At 46.6% G+C, this 16,061-nt stretch overlaps 1 protein-coding gene across 1 annotated transcript in view; it reads right to left on the reverse strand.

Annotated features, from left to right (window-relative positions):
- Positions 1-16,061, reverse strand: part of LOC144823551 (uncharacterized) — an 89,813-nt gene that overhangs the window by 56,280 nt on the left and 17,472 nt on the right. The gene's annotated exons all lie outside the window — the stretch shown is intronic.

Genomic DNA, 16,061 nt, shown 5'->3' on the forward strand with positions numbered 1-16,061 from the left:
CCCAAGGTCGCCCATCTAGTCTGGGCCACAGAGTAATCGGAGGGTTCCCACACGTTCAGCAGGCATCGTCGGGCCTCAGGCCGCAGGGCAACACCAGTCACTACAGTCATTACCGCAAGCACATCCACCCAGTAGGCTGCCACCACAGGACACTCCCAAAGTATGTGCATAAAGGTAGCGCTCATCCCACAGCCACGCTTACACAAGCCATCCGGGGAAAAACCCATTACAACCAGACGCGGACCAGTCACATACACCCGGTGGAGAATCTTAAGTTGCACCAAACGAAGACGGGCGGGAATGGCGACCTCTTTCGGAGAGGAGAGTGCCGACTGCCAATCCTCGTCATCTAATTCCAATCCATCACCGACCCACATCTCCCTGAGTCGGACCAACAAATCAGCGCGATTATGAATCAGTTTCTTGTAGATGAGGGAGATAGTGCTGTCGGGCAAGTGTCCATCTAGTATACGATCGTCAAGGGGGGAGGACTCGGGCAGGGCCACATCAGGAGTCAGAACCGAAGCCAGGGCATGCCGGACCTGCAGATACCGGAAAAATTCTCTATCACTCAAGTCGTATTCCGCCTTAAGGGCCTGGAATGACTTCACGCGACCATTCACTCAAACATCACCCACCTTACAAATCCCAATCATATCCCAGCGTTCAAAGCCCTTAGTAGACCAGAGACACCCCAAACGTTCAGAAGCATAAAGCGGAGTCGCCAGCGTCAGTCGATTCTCCCATCCCAAACTCACATTCGCAGCGCGCCACACGCTGACTGCAGCCCTGGACGGGCCCGCAAGATGGCGCCCGGCCGATCTAGAATATAGCGCTCTATTAAAGTCCCCTCCCGGCAACTGGAACCTATCCATCTCAAAGGCCGGATCGCGACCCGGCGAGTACATCGCGTGGTTAATGGCCGATAGCTGGGCAGCCCAGTAATACCTCTTGATGTCGGGGAGCGCCATGCCCCCGTCGTACCAAGGGATAGTAAGTTTCGCAAGGGCTATACGTGGACGCCCGTCCCAAATCAGTTGTCTTTGCAGACTCTCGATTTCTCTGAAGTAAGTAGCGGGAATGTCGTCAAAGGAATTCTGAAGTGCGTAGAGGAACGCGGCAAGGACATCATTTTAAAAAGAGCTGCCCTACCCAGAGGAGATAGGGGTAGCTTACGCCAACGGGCCACATCCAGTCGCAATCTAAGAAGCGGGGGGAGGAGATTACGCTCAAACCGGAGGGAGGGGTCCAGAGTAATAAAAATCCCCAAATACTTGAAGCCAGACTGGACCACCTGGATAGGAAATCTGGCCGGCAAAGGGGGCAAAACACCCGAAAGAACATACACACAGGACTTAGCCCAATTAATAACAAGGCCCGAGTTAGCACCGAACGAAGTAAGAACATCAAATAAGACATTCAAAGATTTACGCGGGGATGTAAGATATAGAAGAATGTCGTCCGCGTAAAGGGAGACGCGGTCCTCAAAGTCCGGTGACCAACGGATCCCTTTGAGTGAAGGTTCCCATCGAAGCCACGCAGCTAACGGTTCCAAGGCCAGCGCGAAAAGCAATGGAGACAAGGGGCAACCCTGACGGGTCCCTCTACCAAGGCAGAAGGGGACAGAAACTCTACCGTTCACCACTACTTGCGCTAAGGGTTCAACATACAACAACTTCACCCATCCAATAAATTCAGGTCCAAAACCAAATTTTTCGAGCGCTGCCCAAAGATAGGGCCACTCGACCGTGTCAAAAGCCATCGAGGCATCTAACGAGGCCAAAATGGCCGGCTCCGTCAGAAGCCCCGCCCTCGCAACAGCACCGTGGAGACGACGTAGGTTAAGAGCCGTGTTGCGATGTGGGATAAATCCGGACTGATCCGGATGAACCAAGCCACTAATGACCGTCAGTAGGCGGGTCGCCAGGAGTTTAGCCACGGACTTTAGGCTCAACATTTAACAGGCAAATGGGCCTATAAGACGAACAAAGGTCCCGCGGTTTCCCGTCCTTGGGAATTACGACTATCGTAGCCAGACGCTGGTCATACGGGAGAATACCCCGTTCCCGGGACTCCAAAAACATGGCACGAAGATAGGGCGCTACCCTGTCAGGGCGTAGCTTGTACAGCTCAATTGGTAACCCATTCGGGCCCAAGGCCTTGCCCGAACGGAGCGAACGAATGGCAGTCGCTATTTCATCCGTAGTAAAAGGGGACTCCAACGAGACACGGTCTAGATCGGAAACACTGGGCAAAGCTATATCGCGCAACAAAAGGCGAGAGTCAGCGACATCCCGTCCAGACACAGGGGTATAAACCACACGAAAATACTCCACAAAACATTCAACTATTCCAACCGGGTCTGTCACTTCGACACCATTCGACGACTGAATCACAGGCACCACACGATTCGCTCTCTCTTTCTTATCCAACCATGCCAACAATTTACCCGCTTTGTCCCCCACATCATACAGACGACCCTGCTGTTCCCGGAACATCAGCCTAGCCGCATCCGTGACCAAGGACTTATAAGCAAATTGTTTCAGACCCAGGGCGTGGAGTTTATCAGAGGTGACCTCCGACTCTAAGTCGGCCTCCCTCTCCGCAATCTCTATCTCAAGGTCCACCACCTCCCGATTCCTAGCCTTCTTGGAGTCAGCAATAAGGGAAAGGGCTTGCCCACGAATCACTGTCTTAAAGGCCTCCCACAGGGATACCGCCGAGGAAACGGACCCCTCGTTATCCAAAAAATAGGCATCTAAAGACTTAGTCAAAAGGTTGCGGGTCTCAGGGGAGGCAATATACCAGGGGTTAATAGGAGCCACTCGGCCCGCCGCTTCCACCCCAAACTCAAAACAAAGCCAGAGCGGAGAATGATCGGAGATGCCCCGGGGGAGGTGTCTGATCTCACGCACCGCCGGCATCTGCGCCGCGGGCATCAGGAAATAATCCAGTCTAGACAGACTCCCATGGGCCCCCGAATGGAAGGTGTATTGAAGCTGGGTAGGATGCAGAAGCCTCCAGCAATCCACCAAACCAAACGTGTCCAAAAACCCACCCAGCCACTGTTGGGCTGAAGGAGTATCCCTAGGGGGGTAGCGATCTTGTAGACCGTAGATCACAGAATTAAAATCGCCTGCAAGAAAGAGAGTACTATCAGGGAGGTTCAACAACACACGGCCCAAATCGGAAAAGGTAGAAGTCTGTAGGCCGGGGGGCACATAGACAGCAAACAAGGAGAGGGTATGACCCTCATAGCGACCCACGAGGACAGCATAACGCCCCCGATCATCAAGGATCACATCATCAATAGCTAGGGGGAGGGAAGCCCGAACAAGGATACCCACCCCCCTGGAACCCGTGGTAAACCCCGAATGTGCGGCAAGGCGATATCCCCACCTATTCATCGCACGACAAGTATTGCCCACCAAATGAGTTTCCTGCAAAAAAACAATATCTGGAGATAAACGGCGTAGACATTTTAACACCACACTCCGCTTAATGCGATCTCCCAGACCATTAACATTCCACGAAACAATCCTCAACCCGCTACCCCCCATCCCACACAGCAACGCCGAAACCCCTCTGCAATGAGCATGACATAAAAAACATCAGAAGCAAGATTGATTCGCCTTGAAAACCTAACACAAAAACATCAAACATCCCAACCACCCACCCCCCAACAATCAAGAAAACACCCTGCACCCCTGCAAAATGCCAAATAGCCACCCCAACATGCAGTGTGCCCATCGCCCAAGGACCCCCATTCTACAAAAAGAACCCCGGAGGAGGAAAGGCTCTGGCCCACCCGCCACCCCAAGTAAGACAGATAATGAGAAGAACACACAAACAGTAGAGGCACTGAGGCATAAAATCCCTGAAGAGTTTACTCTATACGAGGGCCCAGGCGTAGGCGGATTGTTCAGCTCTCCACACCACCCTCAGCACCACCCGGGTGGGCGGTGGACTCAGTCTCAGGAGGTCGGTCAGGCAGGGAGTCCATCCAGTCATTGACAGAATCAGGCCGATCAAAGAAGAAGGTTCGGTCGTTGTACTCGACGTGCAGCCTGGTCCGAAAAAGCATGGCGTAGCGTAACCCCAAGTCTCGGAGACGTTTCTTGACACCACGGAAGCCCATACGCTGTCTCTGGACCTGTTGAGAAAAGTCCGGATAAAAGTTCACCGTGGCGTTCTCAAAGGCCACCGGGCCCTTCACACGTGATGCTTGCAGGATAGCATCCCGATCCCTATAATGGAAGAGTTTCGCAACAATAGGCCTCGGCGGGGCACCCGGCTTACCCTTGCCCCCCGGAACACGATGGGCACGCTCCACTGCGAAAAATTTAGTCAGACCAGACGGAGAGAGGTGGTTCTGGATCAAGTCCTCAACAAGGAGATCAACAGAGTGAGGTTCTGGATTCTCCGGAACTCCGACCACGCGCACATTACAGCGACGTGCCCTGTTCTCAAAGTCCTCCAAGCGCCGGGTCATGAAGTCGTTCACCCTACGAAGGTTGCCGATCTCCGTCTGTATCTCCGAAACGTCTTCCATGAGGCTGGATGACTTGAGATCCAATGACTTCACCTTCTCATTGGTTTTCGACAGGTCAGCTCGAATCAAGTTCACATCAATGGCCACGGTGTCGATTTTGTGGGCCAAAGCTTCATATTGTTGGCCTATCGTCTCCTTCATGGCAGAAATGGCGCCCATGATGTCCTGCAAGGACGGCTCCGTTGACGCGTCCACAGTGTGGTCAGCAGTACTTGATCCGGGCAGGGCGGCTCCGGGGGACCCCTTGGAATGGGTGTAGCGGTCCATAACGTTAGACTGGACCGGGCCCCCACGCAGGGGCGTCTTGGTCTTCCGAGTCTCTCGGTCCCCTCTGCCAGCAATATTAGAACTGCGTCACCGGAAGATTAACCAGGCTCGATGGAATGGCCACAGGAAAGTAGGGCCTCGGGACCAAAGAACCGCAGCTAGGGTACCACTAGTAGGAGGGCCAACAGATAGGAGAATAAACCAGCCAAAGGCCCGATAACCGTTCCGTGCCCCGAGTCCAGCCCAGGCCAGGCTCCTCTGCCAGATGTCTCAGTCTGAGGCAGAAACGAAACCGAAACTTAAGAGGGGGACCCACAAGTCGAATCCCCCTGCCGCTGTTGTTCAACTTCAAGACAGCCACAGAGCCTCACCCAGTCCCGGGCGTACCTCGAGGGCGGAGCCCGAAAGTTCGAATCACCGTAACTCCGGCACCCCGGGTCCAAATCAAATTTCAAAAAGTCCAGGGCAATCAGCCCAGCGTCCTCTACACAAATCCTCGTAAAAAGTCAGGATAAGTTCAGGATATCATGCCGGGAGTGGCGGGGGTCCGGGGAGCGCTGTGCTCACGCGGCCATCTCGGATGCCCGCCAAGCTCCTCCTCCAGCCATCACTTTTTCGACTTCATTAACTGTATGCCTTCTTGGCGGTTCCTCCACTCTATTTAGAGGTCGGCTGGTCCATAGACAAAAGAACGCCAGAGTTCCACCGACTCCGCCAAGAATTGTCAACTGAATTGACGGCGTAAGAGGCAGAAGCGGCTGTTGGAGGCCCTCCAGCCAAGATGATCGGCAAGCTAATCACGCCGTAGCTTTCCGTCGAACCAACAATGGCTGGAATCCCTCCTAATCTTAGTTGGAATCAAAGCAAATGAGGAATAAAAACGTAACTATTTTTGTGATTTTCCACTACTGTTTCTGTCTTTAATCCCTTCATCCAGGTACCACCTTTGCTGCTTCAACAGCACCACGATGCCAAATGACTCCGTTGTTAACGGGATCAGAGGTAAGCTACTTTTACATTTGTCTTACTATGAATCATGTGTTGACAATTGCTGTAGCCTTACGTATTTTTGGATTGCTCTTACATTCAATTTTTTTCTCCTGTGTAATACAGTAGTGCTCATTTCACAATTTAACAAGGTCAAATGAACACATCTGTATTGACACTTGAAAAATATATTGTGGCTGTGGTGCCTGTGGGTGTGCATTCAATAGTGTGGGATTGTTGTCTGTCTGGCATTCAATATGTAACAAAAAGGGGCATGACACTACGTACATATGTATTTAGAAGCACATACAACATATGTGTATGGACACATTAATAAGTAGTACTTACCAGTCTCCACTCCACCAGGGACTCACTCTGTCAGCAAACTGCAGCACAACAGGGATATCTAAATAGGCTTGGCAGAATACGGCTGGCCTGATGGAGGCAGAGTTATGTTACCTGTTGGACTTGGCCCTTCTGGCAGGTTCACCCCTGAACTTTTTGCTTTTTATATGTGACCTGGGGATGGTGATTTTTGGTTGGTGCGTGTGGTGAGATAGGCCTGCCCTCCCATAGGAATGCATGGGGAATGTATGTGTCCCTGGTTGTTGCTGATGCGTGGGGTGTGCAGGCTCGAGTCTGGTATGTGCGTACTCGTGTGATTGAATGCTGCGCGATGATGTGTGCGGCATGAATGTGTCTAGTGTGGAAGTGCCACATCTAGAAGTTGGCATGTTTGTGTAATTTGTGTCTGGCTTGTGATTGGCTGGAGCTGGCTGGTGAGCCTGGCTCCATGAGTCATGATGGGTCTGCCCCGGTGGTGAGTGTTGAGATTAGCATGAGTGATGTGAGGGAGGAGTATACCTGGGACCTGAATAGGGCTGGGCTTTCCCACACAATGCTGGCTCCGCCCCCTGTGGTGCGTCTAATGACCCTAGCCTGCCTAGTGAATGGAAAGGGTGGCTGAGGAAAACAAAGTGCTCCAAAACCAGCTGCGACTGGTTTCTCCCCACTCTGCACCCAGACAAAGGTTTTTACTGTATAAAATTGGGCTGTGTCCCCTTACAAAATGTTCTCTAACTGGATCCTTTTCCTGAGGGGGGCTGCTGCTGCTGCTGAGTGCCAGGAGGACCGCCACTGGGGATTGACTCCCTGCCTAGGAGGACCCTGTGAGCTGGCTCTGGGCCCAGCCTTGCCCACCCCCACCTCCTGAAGGACTTTGTGCAGGACTTTGGGGGCCCTAGCGCATGAGAAGCGCTTTACTTGTATTTTGCTGATGTCCTACGCGGCCTGGGAGCACTGGATTTGCCCCCTAGCGCCCAAAGCTGTGATCCTGCCTTCCTCCAGGGATTCACCGGCGTGGGGATCCCCCCTTTTTGAGAAGCTGCGGTGGAGGAGCCCACCCCGCTTATTTTGCCGATTTTTAATATCCCTAGCGGGTGCCCACCCCGCCAGGGACCTGGTGCCGTTTTGTGCCGCCCAAGCGAGTGCCCACCTGGCTTTTATTATTGATTTAAAAGAGGGAGCCTACCCCTCGTTGACCCGGGAGAATCACCGCCGCAGCCCAGGAGTGCCGAAAACGTTGCCGGGCGCTGCCTAGCGTGACCCGGAAGTGCCCCAGCCTGCCCCGGAAGTCCCGCCCTCGCCGCCGCAGCACGAGGAAAGGAGAGGCGGCCGAAGGTACCGGCAGGGCTTCATTATCGAAGAGGAGCCCCACGCTGCCCACAGAAGAAGCCTACAGAGGCTGTCTGGTCCCCCGCAAGGCTCTCGCAAGTGAGAGAGCCCCGCCCGTCGCACCACGCAGAGTCCGGCCGCTGCACAGAGGAGCACCAGCACTGAGAGAAAGCCGCCGGTGAGTGGGGTCATTCTGGAAGAGGAGGGCGTTGGGCACATTGCTGGTGCCCGCTCCTCCCCTCCTGCTGGTATTTGCCCCCCGCCTGCCCTTTGCCGGTACTGGTGAAGAGCCTGTGAGGCTCGGGCATTTTGGTGTTTCGAGTCCCCCGAGGAGGGACTCCAACGCGTGGGGCGTATTTGTTTTAGAGCCTACAAGGCTCAGGGGCCATTTTTCTCATTAAGAGAGAGCGGCCCCGGGAGACAGCGGGCCGTTCCCCCCCTTTTTACTCACCACCTGCCCGGGGTCACATTGTCTATCCCAAGTCCTCCACGAGGGACTCCAACGATCTGGGGCATTCTTCTTCAGAGCCCACAAGAGGCTCAAGGGGGATTTTGTTTTCAGAGCCCCGTGGATCCGTCAGTGGCGGCATTGGCATATTTCGAGTCCCCCGAAGGCCCAACACTTGTTCCGAGCCGACGAGGCCTTGGAGGCATTATTGATTCAGAGCCCTGAGAGGCTCCAGGGTACCACAATTGTTTACTCAGAGCCCGAGAGGCTCCTGGGCATCATAAGTATTTTGAGTCCCCCAGAAGGGACTCCTTCGATCTCAGGGCACAGGTGTCTATTTTAGGCCCCATTGGTTCTACAGCTGCCCAGCACTTAGTGGGCAGCTGCTACGTTTAGGCCTGGAGCATTTCTTCTTTGGCTGCCTGCAGCCTGCCCTGACATATGAGACACAGGCCGTCCCAGCCCCAGAGAGGCCGAGTGGCCTGGGGACAGTTTATGAGTTTATACCTTATGTGATTTCTGCGCAATTGTTCTTTGCTGCACCTCTGAATGTGTTTTTATGCGTCATGTGCTTTTCCCTACACCGCTGAATGTATGCTTATGCATCATGTGTTTTCTTCCCTACACCTCTGAATGTCGTGATGCATCATGTGTAATGTGTTCATGCCTATACCCCTAAAAGTATAGTGATACTTAGGTGGTTGTTCTTACTAGTACAGGTGTTGCTAGTGAGGTCCTGGTTCCCTGCGTAATATTCTCCTAAGGTGGTTAGGGTTGCGTAGATGGTACTTACCTGTTACCAGTAGTTACTGGTTGTGTGCCCTGTTTTCTATTTTGTACTAAAGTGATTATTATTCTATGTACCAAGTGCTATTTCTAAGAAGTATTCTAAGACTAAAAGTGCATATTCCTGACAGTGGTCCATGTGGCCCTGTCCTGTACATATCCCCTGTAAATCCTGCCCGTGCCTGTTGGCACCTTGTAAAGTGTGTGTTTTTATCTAATGTGTTTTGGTGTAATACAAAGGCTATTTTTATATATAACCTTGTGTGGAGTTTCCTTTGTGGTGGGCCTTGGGTGTTGTTGCTGGGGGTGCGCGCACAAACGCTTAACTCACATTGCCTCCGAGTTTAGCCTTACTGCTCGTGTCACGTTACCAAGGGGGTGAGCAGAGGTTATCTTGGCGTGTAACTCCCTTGCCCTGACTTAGAGTGGTGGTCTCTGACTGGTTTTGGTGCGAGCCTTGGCCAGCCGGGGATCCCATTTCTAACATTACCCAGGAGAGGAGACCGCCGAGTCAGGGTGGAGTGCCGCTTATTAAATGGAAAACAGTCTGTCGGTGTGGATAATGTTTCAGCCAGCACACACCTAAATACAGCAGGCGGGATACCGGCCACTCAACGGAGTACTTGAAGCTGCTGCCGTGGAGTGACGGAGGGAATACCGCCAAGATCTAAATCAGGCCCCATGTCTGTTCCTTGCTCTGTCCAAATTACACACTGTGCTACCTAAAAAAGAGAGTTGCAGCAATCGAAGGTTTATAATACCCTGGCAGACAAGACTGCGCTATCATTCTCACTTGCACTGTACAGCTCTCTTTTGCAATATTCGGTTCAGGGACTGAAGCACGCGCCAACATACCAAACCTCTAAAGGATTTACAAAATGCTTCTTATGTCATTGCATATAAAGGGAGTATGTTCAACCTGGGGTTCTTGGAACTGAATCAGAAATACATAAAAGAGAAGACGACAAATCAGACTAGGGAAGAATGTAGCATGAATAGGCTTGTGGGCTGTTAGAGTTCTGGGACAACACTTGGCGTTAGATTCAAAATGGATTTCGCCGGGAGAGAGATCCTAATGGAAGGAGCTTGTACCACAAATCTACGTCCACCTGATCTGATCTTCTATCATTTTGCAATAGGAAGTAAATTCAAGTGAGATTGTAAGTTTTGGAGGATGTATGCATTTCCACTTAGTTTACAATGAAGTGAGGGACCAGACCTCTCAACCCTTTAGAGGTGAGGCAGAGGGTCTTAGAGCGGATTTGTTATTTTAATATTGGTGTGACGTGTGTCCACCTCAGAAGATGCTATAGTAAACATGCTGCATCGTTGTGAATTACTCGTAATCTATGAATGGTGATATTGGTTATTCTTACACATACTCGGTTGGCATAATGTGATCTAGATATAACTACAGCCACCGCTATTGCTTTTCTTGCTGAAAGTGGGAGCAGTGGCGTTATTTTCAGTATAAGTATACATTTAGATCCTACTGCTGTTTGTTGTTAAGATTATTATCGATTGCTGGAGGTTTCCCATACTGGGTATCAGCTGGGAGAATTTTTGATGAAAGTGTTGTAAATTGACAGCGAATGGGTTAGCATTAGCAGAAGCCATCCTGTATTTAGAAGTTATCTTATCCATTTTGTGAAAGCCATTTTGTATTTCTGGCAGCCATCTTGTTTGCCATGTGCTGCCACGTGCTCGCCATGTGTTCTGTCCTCCCTCACTGTTGACTGCTCTTGTAATCTGCCTAGAAACTAACTATATTTAGCATCTTCCACCTTCACACATGCTCAGTTGAGCTTGTAGCTGTCCTTGCAACTGTTTCTAGTCTGTAAATGTCAGGATGTGTTTGCTAAAACAGCCACTATTAGCTCTTCCCATTTTGTTGAGCAAGCAGATCTTGTATGTCCATATTAGGCATTTTGCATGCTTACATGAGCCAGGACTTCCCCTTGGTCTTATGATGACTATGTAACCCTAAGCATATATAAGGCCCCAGTTTTCTGTACTCCTTAGACTGCCTCATTCATTTGCTAAGGCTTCTGTGTGACATAGTCTCCCTCATTTGAGGTTAATAAAGATGTTACTTTTATATTACAGCTTCTGTGCCAATTTCTTCTTTGTTGGTTTAAAAGGACCAAGAATCAGTGAGACCCCTGAGAAGGTTTCTATTTTCTCCAAATGGCGCTCCAATGTGGACCTCATCAGTAAGCCTGGGCGTAGTTTGCGTAGCAGCACTACACGCAGCTTCACGTAGTATACTTTAAACTTTGCATAGTACACGTAGTTAGTCTGCGTATCGTAGCTGATGATACTGTGTACTTGTCAGTACTGTGCAAAAATTGCAAAATAATTGCAAAAAGCTTCCTGTACATGACCAGATATGATAAAATAACTATTTCTATCTTTATATGCTAAAGTGCATATAGTACTTTCACAATGGTGAAACTGAAAAGTTAGCAAGCAGTGGGAGATGTGATGATTTTGGGATCCTCCCTAACCTAGGGAGAGTACCAAACAGATGCCTTGAAAACAAAAAAGCACATCTTATTGAACGATTTAGTTGTAGTCCCATCCTCTTAGGACAAACCCAAACATAGGTATTGGCAAAAAAACATTCCCAACCAAAGGCCCTGCAAAGCATTATGGAATGAGATAGCAGTGGGCAGTGAATATTATATAGTATACAATATCAAAAGAATTCTACAAAGAGCTGCAGTTCAACTGGTGGTTACGAGATGTCCCTCACAAGTCAAATGCAAATGCTTGATGAAAGGGTTTCAATGGTTTTGCATTTGACTCGTGAGGGACATCTAGGGACGACGAGTGGAACTGCAGCTTGATGTAAGAATAATTTCAATGCTTTGCATTTGACTCGTGAGGGACATCTAGTAACAACTAGGTGAACTGAAGCTCTTTGTAGAATTATTTTGATATTTGATACTATAATATTCACTGCCCACTGCTAATCTCGTCCCATAATGCTTTGCAGGGCCTTTGGTTGGGATTGTTTTTTGCCAATAACTGTGCTTGGGGTGGTTCTAAAATGATAGGATCACCACTGAAGTTCAACAAAATGTGCTTTTTGTTTATGCTCTTTGTGTTCAATGCATCTGCTTGGTACTCCCCCTAGGTTAGGGGGGCCCCAAAATCATCAGCTCTCTCATTACCTAATGTTTTCATCGTAAAAGTTCATTCTTGTGAATTTGTTAAATGCTGTTAAGCATGTAAAATTGCTTGATCAAAGCATCTGAGAATATTGATGATTTGAATGCTACGCCACGTGATTAAGCACAGTTTTGGTACTGTACTACGTGCAATTTGCAAAGTGCGAATTAGTACAAACTTTGCATGCTCCGTCAGCGTAGCGTAGTTTTAAGCCCAGGGTTACTCATCAGAGAATTGCTTATCTAAGGGAATGATCTTGTCAGGAGACAGAAATCTAGTGAGGAGGACAGGACAGGATTCTACTGAGGAGGTACTCTATGCACGGAGATTCTGGGGATTCTCTGTCTCTGCAGCCCAGTATATTTCTGATTTTGATTCTCCACATGATGCTTTACCACTCCTGACTGAGAACCTTTTTGGCGTGAGTACTCTAAAAACAACTGTTAGGTATTTCAGAACTTGGCAGTTAGAATTTGGACAACCATTTGTTTGGTAAGAGTCGTTCGCGGCACTTGCTGTTGGTTTTGATGCCTTGGATTGGTAAGGTAGTTTAGTAACACTTACTGTGGCTTAGATTTGCGTTAGCCAACTTTTGGTTAATATGTATGTATGTATATATATAAATTGCAATTTATATAGGCAGGTAATGAGGAGATTTATCTCTATTTGAATTTGAATTGAATGGCGCAACGTACGAAGAGTACCGTAAGCGCTACTTTGATTATAATACTGCATATTTTGCACTATTTTTGGCATGCCTGTTTCAAGCACACTTTCGAAAATTGTGTTGCTTTTTGGAGGTACCATAGTGAGATGTGAAGTGAATTAGCCGGCTCCCTTGAGGGAATACCTAAATAGGTTTAGGTATAAAAACATATTTCTTCCTTGGTGATTCTGTATCCCCATGGAATTCAAATATGGACATAATATAAACAAGGATTGTTTTCTGCGCACGTTTATAAATGGAGATATGCAGAGCGATGTTTTGGTGTTCTGCCAGAAAAAGCTAGTGAATTGAGTGTATTTTGGCTTCTTGGAAATAAAAAAGTCTGTTGGGCTGTTTTTTTGCAGTCTTTTGGAATACTATTGAGAAGCTCTTCTTGTAAATATGACTTACAACTAGTATTTACAAATGGTTTGGTTTAGGTACAGACTGTGGGCTGTCCTTTGTTTCTGTCCTATGTGTTGATCTGTGAGTTAATCGTGTGTTTAAATGTCTATGTGGTTTGTGGCTTTCCCATTAGTGGAACGTCTGTGAATAAATAGCGATTGCGCTATTTGTGAAATATTTGCTAGCCTTAAGCGCGCTGTCTGATGTGTTCTAAGTGTATAAGTGTATAACGCCCCTTCTGTATATGTCTGGAATGAGCTCAATGTGTTTGTGTTTTCTTGCTGTCATCAGTCTGTTATGCAAAATGTCATTTAATTGATATTAAATAAAAATAATAAAAATCCAGAAATGAACCATATAATATACTAAATAATTGCATGTTACTATTAAATTTATAGAGCAAGTAACTATGCACATGTACAAACTGCTAATGCTTAAAAGATAAAATTAGAATTCACATTGAATAGGAATAAAATAGGCCTCAAAAAGGAAATTGTGTGTTTTACAATATATAATTATAAAATATTACAGCCTTTTTCTTAGATACATTGTGTTAGATATTAACTGGCAAACACACCATCTGATTACATTTTTGCTGAACTACACACACATTTTTAGAACTTGAAATGCCTCAATTTTAAATAGACTGTCCCCATGCTTACATTTCAACACTAAAACCTTTCCAACAGTTGTGTTTTAACTGCTGAGCAGCAGCTGTTGTTTTGATTGTAGGCCACGGAGAGACAGGAATGTTGACTCAGTTAGGATTTTGTCAGTTAAACACGGGGTAAAACCCTGCATTTCAGACTGCTGTTTTCAAAAGTTACAAATATCAGGTTCATTATTTTAGATAACAGGGAAACATTTAAAGTAAGGATTTCCTTACCTAAAGCCTTTTTTTATAAGCATATTCGTGGTTCTGATGTTCAATAAAGACTGTCCTTTTAGAAAGTGGCGCCAAACTTTTCATGTTTCAAGTTAGGCTTTTGTACTTAAGCTTAAGAATGAATGTGTCTAAATATGATAGGCAGGGGATGCAGCTTGCTTTTCATATGTGGAATTATCAAAAATGATTGGTTTTATTAAAAATGTTTTATTAATTATGAAAAAATTATTTAAAAAATAAGTGCTTTTAAATTCGTTTTTTAATATTTATAAAGCTTAATATTCATACTGTGACCTTCTAGCATTAAAACTAAATTTAAGTTGTGTTGTACCGCATAATGAGGATATTTGCATATGAAATATGACTCTGCGCAGGCGTAAAAAACTCTTTTTTATAAGGATTTACTTGAGATATGTCTAATGTCCAATCCATGGGATTTGTAGAGAACATTCTGAGGATGACTATTATGTAAAATAAATATAGGATATTCATTTTTAAGTGCCCCAAATATCAAAGTCGAAATTGGGCAAAATTCACTAATTTAAAAACAAATTGTGCATTCAGAGCAGTTTTAAACTGCCTTAGGCTTCAGTAAATGCATACATTTAGGTATAAAACAAATAGCTGACCTTTATATAGCTGGAAAAGGCTACTGCACACTGCTTATAATTGAAAATATCTATAAAACCAACAGAAGTTATTTTCTTAACCCTAAACTGACAAACAGGGGAATGAGGCTGCATTCCAGATTTCTGTTTTCAGGGTGACTTTGAATAGGGAAAGCTGCATGGAATACTTTGCACACAGAATAGGACAGCTGGTAAGAGTTTAAAGTCAGTTCTATATTTAGAAGCCTGTCATGGCTCCCAGAGCGAAGTCTGCTTTGACATTTTGACCTCTGAAACTTTTTGAAAGAGGACAGGGAGAAAAGGAGAAGTTTGACTTTTTTTGGCAAAAGCACGCACTTTATGCACTCATGTGATAGAAAAATATATGATGGTATATGTGCACTTTGATTAACAGCTAAGCTTTGCCATATTTATACAGCACTAATGCTTAAAAGCTAAGGCAATGAAATTTAGTTTGAATTCATTCGCCCTCATGTTACATTTGTACATTTGCTAAAAGGATTGGGGTTTGGGAATTCATGTTTTTTTAGCTCTTTCAAAAGTGCAATATACCTCCTATAACTTTGTTTATGCCCAATTGCTACAAATAGGGGTTGATAGTGTTGACAGAAGTGAAACCTGTTTCAGGTTTCCTACTGTCAAAATGGGGGAAGGAGGCTAGCTCCTCTACAAAATAAAATGAATAAATATATGTTATGTTTCTGCCCATCCTGTTATGACAGGATCGGTAGTCTAGATTGTTGTTCCCTCATGCTACATAGTTTTGCAAGGGCATTGCTAATTTTTTTATTAGCTAGTCTGTGTAAATAAACTGACAGTCCTTATTAGAGCTGATGTTTCATAGTTTGGATCATGAAAAATAGAATGCAGGAAAGATGCCCATATGATCCTTAGCAAAAAAATGTTTTGAAGGAAATATTGTTTTATAGGTAAGAACCCTGTTAACTTAGCAGTTTTAGATTTTCCTGCTGCTCCTATACCATGAGAGCATGGTCCTACGCGTACAATGTAGGTGCTTTTTATTAAGAAGAATTATTTTAGAAGTGTCTGCAGTCCTGTACAAGTAATGTAAAGTTTATGAGCAAAAGTATAGAATACATTCTTTTTTTAGGGTTTTCAGATTAGTACACAGGAATACACCTATGTAACGTTTTAGGGTATGTCTGTGTTGTTTTTCTCTTTTCCTCACAATTTAGTAAATGAACAGATGTCCTTGGCTGCATGGGATTGGGTGATGTATTACTCTTGTCAGTTCACCAAACAGTTCCTTTTATACTAGCCAGTAGGTCTAGGCTGTTGTATTGTTTACTCTCATAGATAGATGACAGGGGTTCTTGGATGCCTTGCTAATATATAGGGCGTCCCAAGACTAGGAAATATTCTGAGACTATCCTCTCTGTTGCTAGACTGTTTCTGTGCCTTGTTTAAAGACCTTTTGTTCTGTCCACCAATAGATATTTGCTGCCTTACAACCATTGCCAGAGGGGCCCGGACATCAGATTCAGCCTGGGGAGTAAGCGTCAGCACCAGTCCAGCTTGAAGCCAAG

The sequence above is a fragment of the Lissotriton helveticus genome, chromosome 1_1 (assembly GCF_964261635.1).
Source record: "Lissotriton helveticus chromosome 1_1, aLisHel1.1, whole genome shotgun sequence".
In the NCBI taxonomy this organism is placed as follows: domain Eukaryota; kingdom Metazoa; phylum Chordata; class Amphibia; order Caudata; family Salamandridae; genus Lissotriton; species Lissotriton helveticus.